The 14547-nt window shown below is 37.9% G+C and overlaps 1 protein-coding gene across 8 annotated transcripts in view; it reads right to left on the reverse strand.

The window, feature by feature from the left end:
* The window catches only part of LOC134546194 (sodium/hydrogen exchanger 10-like), a 405401-nt gene that overhangs the window by 48791 nt on the left and 342063 nt on the right, over positions 1-14547 (reverse strand). Inside the window, exon 22 of one of the 8 annotated variants that reach the window (XM_063388795.1) lies at positions 853-974. The exons of the other annotated variants lie outside the window; for them this stretch is intronic. The gene's annotated coding sequence lies outside the window, so the exon portion shown is untranslated. Of the gene's footprint in view, positions 1-852; positions 975-14547 lie in introns of those variants that run through there. 8 annotated transcript variants of the gene reach the window in all.

Here is a 14547-nt window from a genome sequence, read left to right on the forward strand (position 1 = left end):
TTTTTTCCTCCAAATTCGCGTATAGGCCCCCCTCCCCTTTTTTGGAGTCAAAAATTTGGAAAAAAAAAGGGGGCCTTTATGCGAGTAAATACGGTATTCTGTTATTATGAGTACTTGCAGTTACAAGGATTTCTCTCGCCCATACAAACTTATTTTGCTGTCAAAACTGATATATAACAATTTACTGTTGGAATTTGCTTAATTATTCATTTATTTGTAGCATAAAACCTAATGGTAATTGCTCAGCCATTTGAAGGCTAGTTGAGGTATTTGTATGAACCAGTGGTATACTTTAGACTAATTGGAGTAACTGAAAGTTCACTATTTTTCCTTATAATGTGTCTATTACATTTTGTTTTTCTGACTAATGGTTTGTAATATATGGTCTAACAAAGTTACCTGTAGAATTATTTGTTGTTAATTAATTGGTCAGCGACATTAATATTTAATTTGTCCAACTACACTAAACATCATAGTACAAGCTGACTGAGTTATTTAAATTAAAATATTAAACTTTCTGAAGGGAATCAATGATACTATGTTCATGTAAACCTGCTGAGGATTTCAAATACATTTAATCAATACATAATTGACATTCAGTATTATTTCATATTACTAGTTTGAAAATGGTGCCCACAAACCTAAATCAATTCATTGGTGAAAATAAGAAATTCCAAGATAAGTAGCATCATAAATCTGTCATCCAACATTATAGCTTAAGTGTTCCGCATTTGTTAACATATACAAGACCTGTCAGCTTAGTTACCATATAGAGACAACAAAAAGAGGGTAATTCCCTTGCAATAATCTCCAGTATCTTAACAGCATATCAATTCTGAGTAAGAAACAACCTTCAATAATTTAATCACTTAAATAGTTTATTGGAATACAATTTGCTCCTCTAATGGTAAAGCGGCTCTGTTGCAGTCTTGCAAGATTGAATAAATATCCAATAAAATGCCTCCTGGTAGTACCTAGAAATAATAATACACCAATATTTAAATAACCATTTTATGGACTGGCATTACATCAAATATTTGATTAGATATAGTACGAAAGTTCATAAAAGTTTTTTTATTATAGAAGACGTATCAATGTTTCAGTAAGATGATGTTACATTTCTGAAATTTATCTGAAACATTGTGTGCTGTAAGCAAGCACAAACTATCAATTTCTTTTTGAATTTTACTGCTGTTCCACTTGATGTGGGATGGATTAATACTTGAATGAACAGTCCAAAACTGTAGAGTCAACATGGCAGCAAGGGAAATCATTGCCAAATACTAAGTGCTGCCATTGGCAAACTAACCAGTTCACTTGATTATCATAATAGAAAATATTTGGTGTTACATTTTGTAATACTTTTTGTCTACTTTTTAAACAGCTATATTGAATTAATGTTGACCATTATTGTAATATCTCACAGGTGCACGCTCACCTGGCAGTGCTTCAGAAAAAAAAAAGTGATTAAATAACTTTGAAATATCCAAGTGGTGTCTATTTAAGAGGAAAGATGAGTAGTTATTTTTCCTTATTTTATTTTCACAGGGTGTGTTCCATAAGTAAGGCTACCAATTTTTTTCCTGACACGATGATACACAGAAGCATACGTGCAGGGGGGGTTCTGGCTTCAAAATACGCATGGTCTCAGCTGCTTCCAAGCTGCCGAAGAGTCAGGATGTGCGTTCCCGTGAACCCCGTTTTAAATTAATGTAAAACAGCGTGATGTATCGTTTTATGGAGAAATGTTACACTTACCAAAATTTGCCTTAAACTTAGCAAGTCCGCCACCGAAACATGTCCATTAATTCAGCAGGCCTTTGGGAGTGATTTCTTGTCTAAATCACAATTTTTCCAACAGCACAAGTCGTTCAAGGAGGGCCGAGAAGAGATCGCTGATGAATCCCGCAGAGGGCAAATCAACGAAAATGTGATGCATGCGCATAATTGTTTGAATGATGACTGACGGTTGAGCCTTCAATTGACAGCATAAACTCTTAACATGACGAAAACAACAGTTTATCGCATTGTAATTGAAAATTGGAACACGAAAAAGGTTGCGCCAAACTGGTCCCAAAAAAGAAGACTGACGAAAAAAAGAACACGACAACTTGACAAGCCACAGCACCTTCATCGTCAACAATATCTTGGCCAGGAGACACACCCCACTGGTGCCCCAGCATCCCTACAGTCCTGATTTTCCCCCCCCCCTCCCTTCCCTGCCGCAGACATTTTTTTTGTTTTCTTGCTTAAAAGGAGCCCTGAATGGGAAACATTGGGACACAATTGAAAACATCCAGACTTATGTTACACTGGCTCTAAAGGACATTCCATTCCAGAGAAGGCCTTCCAGGATACTTCCAGGGCTGGAAACAAGGAAGTGTATTGATGCCGGATGGTGTTATTTAGAATATTTTTGACTAATTGTACGAATATGTTTAATAAATGTTTTCTTATGAATTGGGTCATATTACTTATGGAGCACACCCTGTAAACTGTATATTTTTGGGAGAGCGAAAAGGGCTAAAACGCACGTTTACAGAATAATTTTTAGACTGAAACACCTGGTACAGATTCTTAAAAGAACTCGAGTACTTTCATTATATCTTTGTCTTATTATCTCCGCCATATAATGTTATGGTTATCGCTGCAATTTCATAGTTGTCCTATGCACTATGAGAAGCCTGCATGCCAGTTCAGAGCCTTGGGCTTAAGAGTGAGCGACAGGCCGGAGACGGAAGGAGGAAATGACAAAATCGAGGAGGAGCCACCGATGTCACGAAAATGCCTCCCAAAAAGTTCCAGAATATCCTTATAGAGAGCGTTGTCGTAGCTGGGTCAATTAAGCAGGATTAGCTGCCGCCACTGTGTCTAGCTAGAGCGGTTGGGGTTGGGTTGGGCCGTTATGAAGAGCAAAACAGAAGGGGGTGGAGGGGGTAGCGATCTTGTCCTGTGATGTAGCTGGGATGTGTAAGGCGCAAGGAGTGTGTATGCGCGTCCGCTATTTTTTATCGTCAGTTGCTAGTGCGTGCAGTACATGCTCACGCACATCAAAACATCTGTCAAATTCAACTCGCCATAAATAAAAAACCATTTAGTCAAACAACGTCCAAATTTGTCAGTATAATTGTGAACTGTTTTGCCAACAATAATATCCATTAATCTTCTTAATGTAAATAATTTCATTTAAATATATATACTAAACCTAGGATGCCTTAAAAAACCTAACCGTGATTGATGTATCTGATTTTTCATTGCGAAGTATTTTAAATAAAGAAAAGAGAATTTTTTCTGCATGCATAATATTGCAAAATTTATAGAAATAAAAATTGTATAAGTTTCAACATCTGTTCCAAAATGCTGTAATTTAAAACAAAATGTTGAACACTTTTTTATAGTTAGGTCTTTTGTTGCAGCCGATTTGTATAGAATTTCAAAGAAAATATACATGTTATATGGCACGTCATCTGCAAAACGAAGATGCAAATTTTGTAATATGGTTTCAATTTGTATAATATTAACATATGTCTTCCAGGTAATGTAAAACACCTAACAACATTTTAATCGTTAAGTGCAGACAGTAGTTGCGACGTTTCGGGAACTGACATCTGTTCCCGCCATTGAAAAACTTCTGTGTTCGTTAGTGCTGTTGTCGTTGTCTTGTTCATATAATTCTTTATTTTCATTGTTGTGTTTATGTGTTTGCTGCATTGTCCAGTTTTTCTGTCTGCTTGCATCTAATCTGTCTCACTGTATGTCCACTGTGTTCGTCTATGTTTAATTCATTATTTTTCATGACTAAGTTCCTTTCACGGAATTCTTGTGCTGTCTAGTTTTTTTTAGGTTAAATATTTGGTCTGTGATGTTTTCGTTGTATTGTCCATATTTATTTTTATTTTCCTTGCTGGTCAGACTGTGTTCGAATACATCTGACTCGGTCTTGATTTTCTTTGGAAATTATGTAACTGTTTTTAATTTTTTTATTTATTTATTTGATTTTCGGAGTTTTTTTACATGACTAACAGTTCAAAACAGAAATGGCGTATGTCCAAAATAATTCACTAAATTATGCTTGTTATAGTAGTATTACAACAAGGCACTATAAGACACATCCGCACTTATTGTATATTGTATTTTTTATGCTATTGTAAAAAGCTTTTTTATTTTGTACATTTTATGCTAATTCTGTTAAATATTTTCGTTTTGGTGCTTACTGTTCATTTGTTCTGGGGTATGTTTAGTTAGCAGTGTTAAGATTAATATAGAGAAAGTGTTTTGTGGTTCGAATCTTCATAGACACGCGGTTTCTTTAAGGTTAACTAGGGTCTATTTTCTTTAAAATTCCATTAACATATTTTTAGTAAATAACCAGATATATATAAAAAGTTTTAATTGTAATTTTTTGTAATTTAAATTGTTGTTGTGTTATTTGAAAGCAGTGTACTTCGCCAGTGTTCAGGCCATATGCACTTATTTCAGATGAAAACCAAGATAAATTTTTTTTCCAAATAAATGAAAAACTCTCATTGAAATTAATAGTGTAGTTAGGATGATTATATAAAACAATAGAGACATCAGAAATACGTGCATTGCAACTATGCCATAATAACAACTTCTGTGACATCACGTGTGTGGTATTAATTTTACGAAAATACAGCAGTACGCATTCAGAAATGTTAATAAATTTAAATAAAATACACGTTGTATACTAAAATAGTTGCAGCAAAGTCTTAGCATCTCTAACGAAGTGCCTATTTAGTTACGAGCAGTTTTCTGAGCACAGGAGTTGTACATTTAATTTTAAGTATTTATTTATGAAACGGCTATGCAAGTAATGATTAGGCCCGTTTGACCGTGACACACAAACGTATACGTATCACGAAAAGGGAAACGTAAAACACTCTAAGTTCGTTCTACATTCACACGTAAGTGTACACATATTCGCATCCGCAAGCGTAAAAGAGATGGAGAAATGGGCAATGCCGAACTCTTGTGCATGCGTTCTTCCATGCAGCTAATAGCAATGCACTATTTTATCACTACGTATACCATGTACATGTCCATTTTATTCTTGTTTTTGAATATCATGTTAGGGTCCGCGGCGGTCGAGGGGTCAGACCCCTCGCCTCCCACCAAAGCGATCTGGGTTGGATCTCAGTGGGGCAGAAGCCCGGAATTTCGCATGTAGGAATCATTCCGATTTCGTGGTTGGCGGGGTTTCTCGGGGATCTCCCGTTTCCACCGCCCTGCTCATTCAAGCGCTTCACCATTGCAGGGCTTCGTTGCTTATCATCCCTTAGGGCACGCAGATGTCTACAGGCGCCCAATAACAAGTCTGCACTCGGGGTACGATACCCTACCCTCAGGTACCTTCCCCATACGATATTTATGTATTTGCTAGTTGTTTCCGCTTTATTATTTAAGACGTAATTTCTTCTGTTTGGAATATCAAAAAAGTCTAGTTTGGTGTACACCTCTCTTTCGGGAATACTAGTTTTGAACGGCCAAAAAAGGCTGGGTAATGACGATGGCTCAAGTGAAAAAAAAACCAATGTCAATAAACAAACAGAAGTATATTTGCGGCCCACTTTTAACGAATGGAAATATTTAGTTTTAGAGCTAGATTAAGCGCGAAATTCCAACAAGTAATGCCTTCGGCATGTCGGTTAATCTACATACATTGTGACTTTAAAACCGTTGGAAGTAGCAATGATTTTATGAAATCTAGGTTGTTTACCTTGTTTGTTATGTGCTAATTCACACAATTTTATGTTTTGATACAGTGCAATATATAAAACTTATTTCTTTAAAATAAAAAGTGACATTTCAGTACATTGATAAATTTACCATGAAATACCGACAAGCTAATTGTTTAAGTTTTATCAAAACGAAGCCGAATGTGTTGTGTATAAATGCATTCCGAGATGTAAAAATTACAGTAAGTGATTATTCATACATTAGCGTACGCGTGGTACGATATTTGACATATATTTTTTTAAGTGCCCAGACGCACGAGAGTAACAAGCACCCAATCAGTTACGTGAATACGAGATGCAGTGATATGCAATACAACCAGTCACGAAATCTATTCGTGAAATTCAGGCGTCTCTAATTATAAGCCGTTTGACTAGTTAAAGGCATCAAACAGAAGTCATCATGCACAATTCAACGTAAACTAAACATAAAAACCGATGCAAGTTTAAAATTTCACGTTTGAGCTTGTTTACAATGATGTTGCGTGACGTCAGTATTTTTTACGCTTATTGGCGCAAGTTTTGTTATGTTTCCGTGAAATCCGTACACTGTAGAACGAGCTGACGGAGTACCGTAAATGGTCGTCTTGCGTTTACGAGATGCGTTGCCGTTTGATTACGTTTCCGTATCATTACATAACGGGCCTAATGATAACAAGGTGTACTGTCACTGGCCATGAAGGCGTACTGAGAGTAGGGAGGCAGATGTGTGAGATAAACCAAATTGTAAGTGAACAGGGAAAAATACGGTAACGTTAATAAAAATTAATTTTAAAGAATTCAATATGATTACTAATTACATCTTTGAACATAGAAGCTGTTGATGCAAGTTTCTTTCGGCTGGCACAAGGAACTTGAACGACATCACTAATATACTCTGCACTTCCATGGTTCAGTGGTCAGAAAAAGGCAGGTAACAATGCACTGCCCCCTTTCCTGATCTTGAAGAGAGATAAGCGGCTTAGCGCGGTCTCGCCAGTCCCCACTACGAGCAGGTAGTACCTAGTTCAGGGAAGTTCCCGCTGCTCAATCCTTAGCAGCACTCTTCAGCGCTCTTCAGCGCGTATTATTTTTAAACGGCTGCGTGTAAAATTCCAAAAACAACGCGAAATTGGACTTTCAACTAACCTTCGATTAGAGTTTCCAGGCAGTGCACAGACATATGTTAGGTATCAAACGATGCAGTATTCTTTCTACTGTATAATAGTTTAACTTCCATTTTGATTCGTCGAATACGACCTTAGGCGGAAATAGTTTCACAGATGTCTGCACTCGCTACGTGTGAAAAATTGGTAATATTAGCTGATCATCGTTTGGCTTTCCCAGATATAGCTCTGACATATTTTAGCCTTAACAAATATCCATGGTGCTTTGTCTTTATAAGGGCTTCATCCCATCTCTCTACATTATGTTAGTAACGTGTAAGAGGCGATTTCATAAATGACTGCACTTCTACATTATGCAGAGATTTATAATTTAACTATTTTATGGTAGAATTATTGCACCTATTAAAACAAAATTTTATTTTAGTAAACAAAAAGGTTACATGCATATATAGTTAACGCGTCAGACACGAGACTTTTTAAAAATCTGTATAAAACTGCTTTAAATTATTAAAACTTAAGGTTTAATATCTCAATTAAAATGTTATGAAAATTTTCGAAACTACGTACAGACAACAACAGTAGCTAAATAAAACTTTTGACAAAATTTCATTCCAATCTACAGCAAAAAATTTTACTATCGCTCACTCTTAAGAGGCAACACAGTGCTAGAAGCACCAGTGAGCACCACATTTATCATCCCACCTAACCAACACAGATACACCGCTAACTAGGAGGGGCCCCTTTGATTTTCACTCCCTAGCACAGCGACCTTAGGTAACACCACGGTTTTCATGGCAGGAGGATTCTGTATTGGTTTCCCAATGCCTTTCGTAGTATTGAGGTCGTAGTATTGAAGTAAAGGTACATTGCAACACCCTATCCAAGACTAATGAAGGAAGTTTTCTACAAGTGAAAAATCAAGACCTGGTTGGAAATTAAACCTGAGACCATTGTTCCTTCAGTCAGAATCTCTAATACACCTATCCCTCACTTAGCACGTCTTCAGATTGCGCTGATTCATTTAGCGTAATGTTAATTTTACTGCCCCAGACTTGAATAGCACGTCTGTAAATTTCAGTTAACACGAAATCTCGGTAGGCAAAAAAAAGTGTGGCACGATGCCATGAAGTCTGTTTCAACTTCTGTAACAGATGTGGTGTGGGATACAGTTAGCCATAAAAGGAGGGAACAGATGGGCACGCAGATGACATTTTTAGGAACGAATTAGTCGTACTAATGAGGGATAGGCGTACACCTATGCTCGTGTTATTAGAAATCGCGTATTCTAAAGCATTAGTTTCCATAAATAGCAAGGCTAATTTATTTAATGTGTTCCAAAATTGTGTAGGAAAATAAACTTGACGAAATATAAATGCGTTGAATAAAACTCAACTATAAATATGTCACACCATTTATCTATATAGGCCTTCCATTGCACTTAGTATGACAAATACGACACCGCGTAACGAAAGATATGTGGTTATGTAATTTGTTGTCAGGCGGCTGGCTGATTTGCTCGCCCGGGCATGACCTTCAACTCACGTCGCGTATCTTTCCAAACCATCCTTTACTGATAGTGAAACTGATATTTCTGTCCAGATAATTGCAAATAATTTTTCAAAAATTAAAGTGCTTTTTCGCATATCACCACCTGGTTCACACCAATCCTGTCAGGCCAATGATTTTTTTTTCATTGCAACATTCATTTAACAACCTTTTCCACGTGGATCATCTGTTCATTTCTGTTCCGGTATCTAATGTCAAATATATTCTCGCTAGTACAACGGACAGCATCAGACTTCTATAGTCCTTATTTCGTAATATTGTGCGCACAGTTGACTTGCTTAAAACTAAAGTACAACCAACATAAGTGTGGCCTTCATGACAATCTGCGTGCCGTAATGCTTCTAGTTTTGTCTCAAATACTTTAACACGATGCATTATGAGTGATCAAGCACGTACAGTTACCGACAGCGGAATGGGCAGAAGTTGCTTTTGTTTGAGTTAATTTCCTGCCACTGGCTAGACTGAGTTCACGGCCAGGTGACAACGGTAGGGCACGGCAGCATATGCGCCAACGTGAAATCATTTGGTTCTTTACACTCCATAGCCGCAATTTAACTTGCCATAGCTGATGTTTGTAGAACAGCCGATAGCGTAGATATACCTGCGGGCGCATCTCCTCCCCCCTTGTTTGGCTAACTGTATCCCTCAGCACTTCTGTTGTTTACAGAAGTTGAAACAGACTTCGTGGCGTCGTGCTTGACTTTTTTTTTGCCTGCTGAGATTTCGTGCTAACTGAAATTTACAGACATGCTATTCAAACAGGGGCAGTAAAATTGACATCGCGCTAAATGAATCTGCGCAATCTGAAGACATGCTAAGTGAGGGATAGGTGTATATAGACAAAATGTCAAACTATAGAGGAGTGTGTATACCTACAAATTAAGTTTGATTTTTAGACATTGTGGCTTGCTGGCATGCACATAGACTAGTTATAATACCATCACATTTAATCTGTTGCTGTACGGAGATTAAAGCACAAGACTTACAGTCACCACTTGAGTGTATGATTGACCGTTGCTTTATGATAGATTAATCGTATGATAAGCATGTGAGTGAGGGAATTGTGGAGTTAAGAGGTTGAGGTTGGTATGAAGGTGGGAAATGATGAAGGGAAGGTTGTCAGTAATGGGCAGAAGAGACAGTGGAAGAGGAGTGAGAGGATAAAATATTATGTAATAAGATATAGTGAATAAAGACAATAAGTACAATGTGTTGAGTGAGTTATTATTAAAAGACAAACAAAAGGAACAGAACATGGCGCAGTTGGTAGGATCCGAAGGATAGGAAAATAATAATAATAATAATGGAATAGCACATCGCTATTGCCACGAAATGGAGTTTCAAAAAGCCAAGTCCGTTGAGCATGAGTGGGAATGTGGTACAGAACTTTAAGCTATTTGAACAGGAGGTTCAAGTGTACTTCTTAGCAACAGAAACGGACACGAAGTCGGTTATAGTTCAAGTTGCCAGAATTAAGAATCTGATGGGAACAGAGGCGTTAAAAGTGTACAGTGCAATGAAATGAGTAGAGGACGGCGGGGAAGAAACAGTTGAAACTATCTCGGCTGTAATGGAAAAACATTGCATGCCACGTAAAAATGAGACAATGAACATTTACAAATTTTTCAGTCGTAAACAAGCCAACAACGAGCTGTTTGACAAGTTTTACACTGATCTAAAGTTGTTGAGTGTACCATGTGAATTTGGAGAGCAGGAAAATAACTTGTTAAAGGCGCAAGTGGTGCTGGGAATTACAACATCTATAACACAGGAGAAATTGTTACGTGATGATATGACTAGATAAAGTGGTTACATACTATCAGTTAAAATTGCTGAAGCAAATCCAAAGGTTATAGCGTATGGACAGGCGTTGCTGGAGGTGTTTGAGGTTAGGCCTACTCTAAAAGTGTCCAAACACCATCAGTGGGGCGCACAAGTGCAAGCGTGGGACAAGCGGGACATTGAGTGTACTCGGTGTCTGAGAAAACACGAGGTACGGAATTGGCCAGCTTATGGGAAACGATGCAATAAGTGCCAAGGCTTTAATCATTTCGTAGGGGCATGCAAAAATAAAGACAAATTAAACTTGCGAAAAGACACTTGCAAAAACACCGGGAGGAGCAGGAAGATGTTGTTATGGTGTAGAAAGTAGCAGTAACTCTGATCACCTTGAGGTGTTATCAGTGTGACAGATCACTAGTGGACCTAACATTAAAGAGTGGTATAAAAAAGTGCTCATAAGGACTGTGAAAATTCAGTTCAAACTGGATTCTGGATCAGTTACAAATGTGTTACCGTACCGCGACTACAGGAAGCTGAGTCCCAAGATCCCGATGAGCAAAACAACAGTCAGACTACAAGCCTTTGCGAGGTCTAAGGTTAAGTTGTTAGGTAAACTAGTAGTGGAATGTGAAACAAATAAGAAGATAGTTCTTGCAGAGTTTATGGTTGTACCAGATGAAGGAGCAAGTCCAATACTGGGGCTGAATTTGTGTGTTGAGCTGGGTCTTATACAGAGAGTAGGGAGAATTGACTCAGATAGGACGAAGGGCAGTGAACAAAAGGAAGTTGTCAACAAGCACAAGCAAGCTATTAAAGGGGGTGGAATATTTCCCAGATGTGTGTAAGTTACAATTAAAGGAGAATGCAGTTCCAGTAGCCAATTCTACTAGAAGGGTTCCACTCTCGATCAAAAGTAAGTTAAATGATACATTAGAGAGCCTGGAGAGTAAAAATTTCATCAAGCGGTGCTCAGAAGCGATGGAGTGGGTCCATACATTAGTGGTTGTAGAGAAGCTAAATGGGTTGCTTTTCCTGTGTCTGGATCCTTAAGACCTTAACAGGTATGTGTTGAGAGAGTATTGTTCCATTCCAACTATAGAAGAGGTGAAACCTAGTCTGGCTGGAAAGAAGTGGTTCTCAGTACTTGATCTAAAGGATGGATTTTGTACCACTTGATGAGGAGTCCAGTAAGTTATGCACGTTCAACATGCCTTTTGGTTGCTATAGGTTCTTGAGATTACCCTTTGGACTAGTCAGTGCTCCCAAAGTGTGTCAAAACTCAACAAGTACAGTAAGTCCTCTATTTACGTCGTACCGATTTACGTCGTTTCGGATTAACGTCGCTAATGTTTGAGTACTCATGTTTCAATTTAAGTTGTCGCCGATTCACAATAACGTCGTTTACAATGACCGTAAATCTTTATTTTAACCAAAACACCGTATATAATTCGTTTATAATTCTTTGTTTCCTTCGGTAGTTAATTTATGCTATGTAGCGTAAGCTACACGTTCACCGCCTTATCTTATCATACATCATGAGGGACGCTTCCTGCTCTCCGCTGCTCTCCGCGCGGTGATGCAATACTACCAGCCCGCCCGCTCGGCCACCCACGTATCTCGCACGTAGAAGTGTTATCTACTTCCCGCAACGACACAGCATTTTCTCCTACCCCTTTTCGTCCAACTCCTTGGCACTTCAGTAGAGGTATAAAAGTAACTAAAAAAAGTGTACCCGTATGTATTCGTTACTATAACAATTAGTACTCGTTACTTTCGTATCGTTACTCGTTACTTCTGATACCGCATAACATGCTATGTTATGTAACAGCAACGAATTGAGTCGTATTTCGTACGCGTACAGTATGACGTCGCGTAAATAATAATAAATCGAATATAAACAATTAAAAGTATTTGATAATTAACAGCTTTTGTTAACCAAGAAACAATAAAATCTCATTAGAGCAGCTTTATTATAATATCTCTTTTAAGATAAGAACAAAAAACGTGAAAATACGCGATAATAAAAAACAAAAACATACATATTTATAATTTGTAAAAAATACTTTCTTACGTTGTTTCTGTTCCAATCTCAAACTTTGTCTACACACACAATACCTTTAATAAACAGTAAAAAACTTGGGCGACGAATTTCCAAATTATACTTTTCTTAATAAACAAACATCGTTCATTGTAACGAATAAGCGCGCGCATGCGTAAAACATACGAAAAATGCGAGTAACGAAATGCATTCGTGTGTAACGTTTCGTTACTCGTTACTAGATGCCGCACCCGTTACTCAGTAACGAATACATACGGTTTGCTACAGCTCTACTTCAGTCGCTATGATATCATTGAGTTGGCCGGAGTTTTAAACGTGCCGTTGTTAACTTTATCGTGATTAAATGCGTTTGTAGTAGGCCTACAGTATCAGCTCACTGCAATTTATGATTTTTTCTTCATAAGATGTCTTCCAAACGACTATATATATGTTTTTATATTTCAATCAATAAAGGTAATAAAGCAGCTGGTTAAATAACCATTCTATAAAGCTGAGAAGTACTAGTTGGACTTGTTTCCCACGCTGTCGGTTGTCATTTGCTGATAAAATTGCCCGTTGTCACGTCTGTATGCCAGCGCTTCCGGCCGACCTTGGGCCGTGGTCGGCCGGTGGCATGAAACATGGCTCATTTTGCGTCGTTTCTATTTACGTCGCGGTTTTCAGGAACGTAACCCCGACGTAAACCGAGGACTTACTGTACTTTGGTGACATAACTGGAGTGTTTGTTTACTTTGATGATATATTAATCTGTGCTGACACCAAAGAAGAGCATGACATAATCTTAGAGAAAGTGTTGGCCAGGGCTATTAGGTATAACATCAAGTTTAATTCAGAAAAGTTTCAGTATTGTGTTCCCCGGGTTAAATACGTAGGATTTGTAGTGAGCAAGGAAGGAGTGCACCCAGACCCGGACAAAGTGATTGCTATAGAGAGCTTGAAAGAACCCCGTAATAAAAAGGATTTACAGCAACTCATGGGCATGATGAACTATCTGAGGAACTTTGTACCAGGCTTTACAGAAGTGGTTACACCACCCAGAGAGCTTCTCAAGAAAGATGTTTAATGGACATGGACCAACAGACAGCAGACTGCATTTGAAAATGTAAAAACGTTAATCAGCACAGCTCCCACGTTAGCTAGCTTTGACCTTAGTAAAAACATCACGATACAATGTGATGCAAGTCAAAATGGGTTGGGTTGCTGTTTATTGCAAGACTGCAGGCCGGTAAATTTTGCTTCTCGATCCATGACGGCAACCGTTCAAGGCTATGCACAAGTGAAAAAAGAGCTTCTAGCCATAAATTATGCATGTGAAAAATTTCATTATTACATATATGGCAACAGAGTAACAGTGTATACAGATCACCAGCCACTAGTAACATTGATGAAAAAGAAAATGGTACAAATTAAAAATACTCGGCTTAAGAGGTTACGGTTAAAGTTGTAGATATATAGTTTAGATGAATGCTACATACCAGGAGCAAAAATGTATGTTGCAGATATGTTGTCTAGAAACTTTCCGGCCACAACAGTGGAAGATGATGCAACAATGAAAGAAGTAGTTCATGTTGTAGGGATGGCTGAAGTTGTATTCTCAAGGGACAGATATCAAAGGTATGTTGAATAAACAAACAAGGATATTTATTTAAGTAAAGTCTTAAATTATGTACAAAATGGGTGGCTCACTCGAATGGAAGAAGGGTGAGAACTAAAGCATTACTACAACATTAGAAATGAAATTTATGTTGAAAAGGGGCTAGTATACTTTAAGGACAGGCTCATTGTTCCGGGCTGTCTTAGACAGCATGCTCTTCAATTACTTCATGAAACACATGAGAGATGCAACAACACTGTCAGGAAAGTCAAATCACATTTTTATTGGCTAAGCATCACAATGCAAATAATTGACTTTATACTATCATGTTATGTGTGTTAGAGGTTCAGTTACTTAAATGTCAAACAACCAATTCTGATTACTGTGATTCCTGATTACCCGTTCCAGGTTGTGTCAGCAGACATAGCAGAACATGGATGGAGATCCTACCTAGTAGTAGTAGACTACTTATCTAGGCAGGGCCGGCGCATCCATATAGGCGAACTAGGCAACCGCCTAGGGCGCCAAGTAAAGGGGGGCGGCGCAGCACGACACATAAAAGCTGATATAATATGTTTAGCGATTATTGAAACTAGATGAAAATGGATTTTTGTAACAGTATAGAATGTTTATATTGATATAAGTAATTATTTAAAGTCCACGGTGACCTATTTATGATTTGTAATA

This window comes from Bacillus rossius, chromosome 1, assembly GCF_032445375.1.
Source record: "Bacillus rossius redtenbacheri isolate Brsri chromosome 1, Brsri_v3, whole genome shotgun sequence".
NCBI lineage: Eukaryota > Metazoa > Arthropoda > Insecta > Phasmatodea > Bacillidae > Bacillus > Bacillus rossius.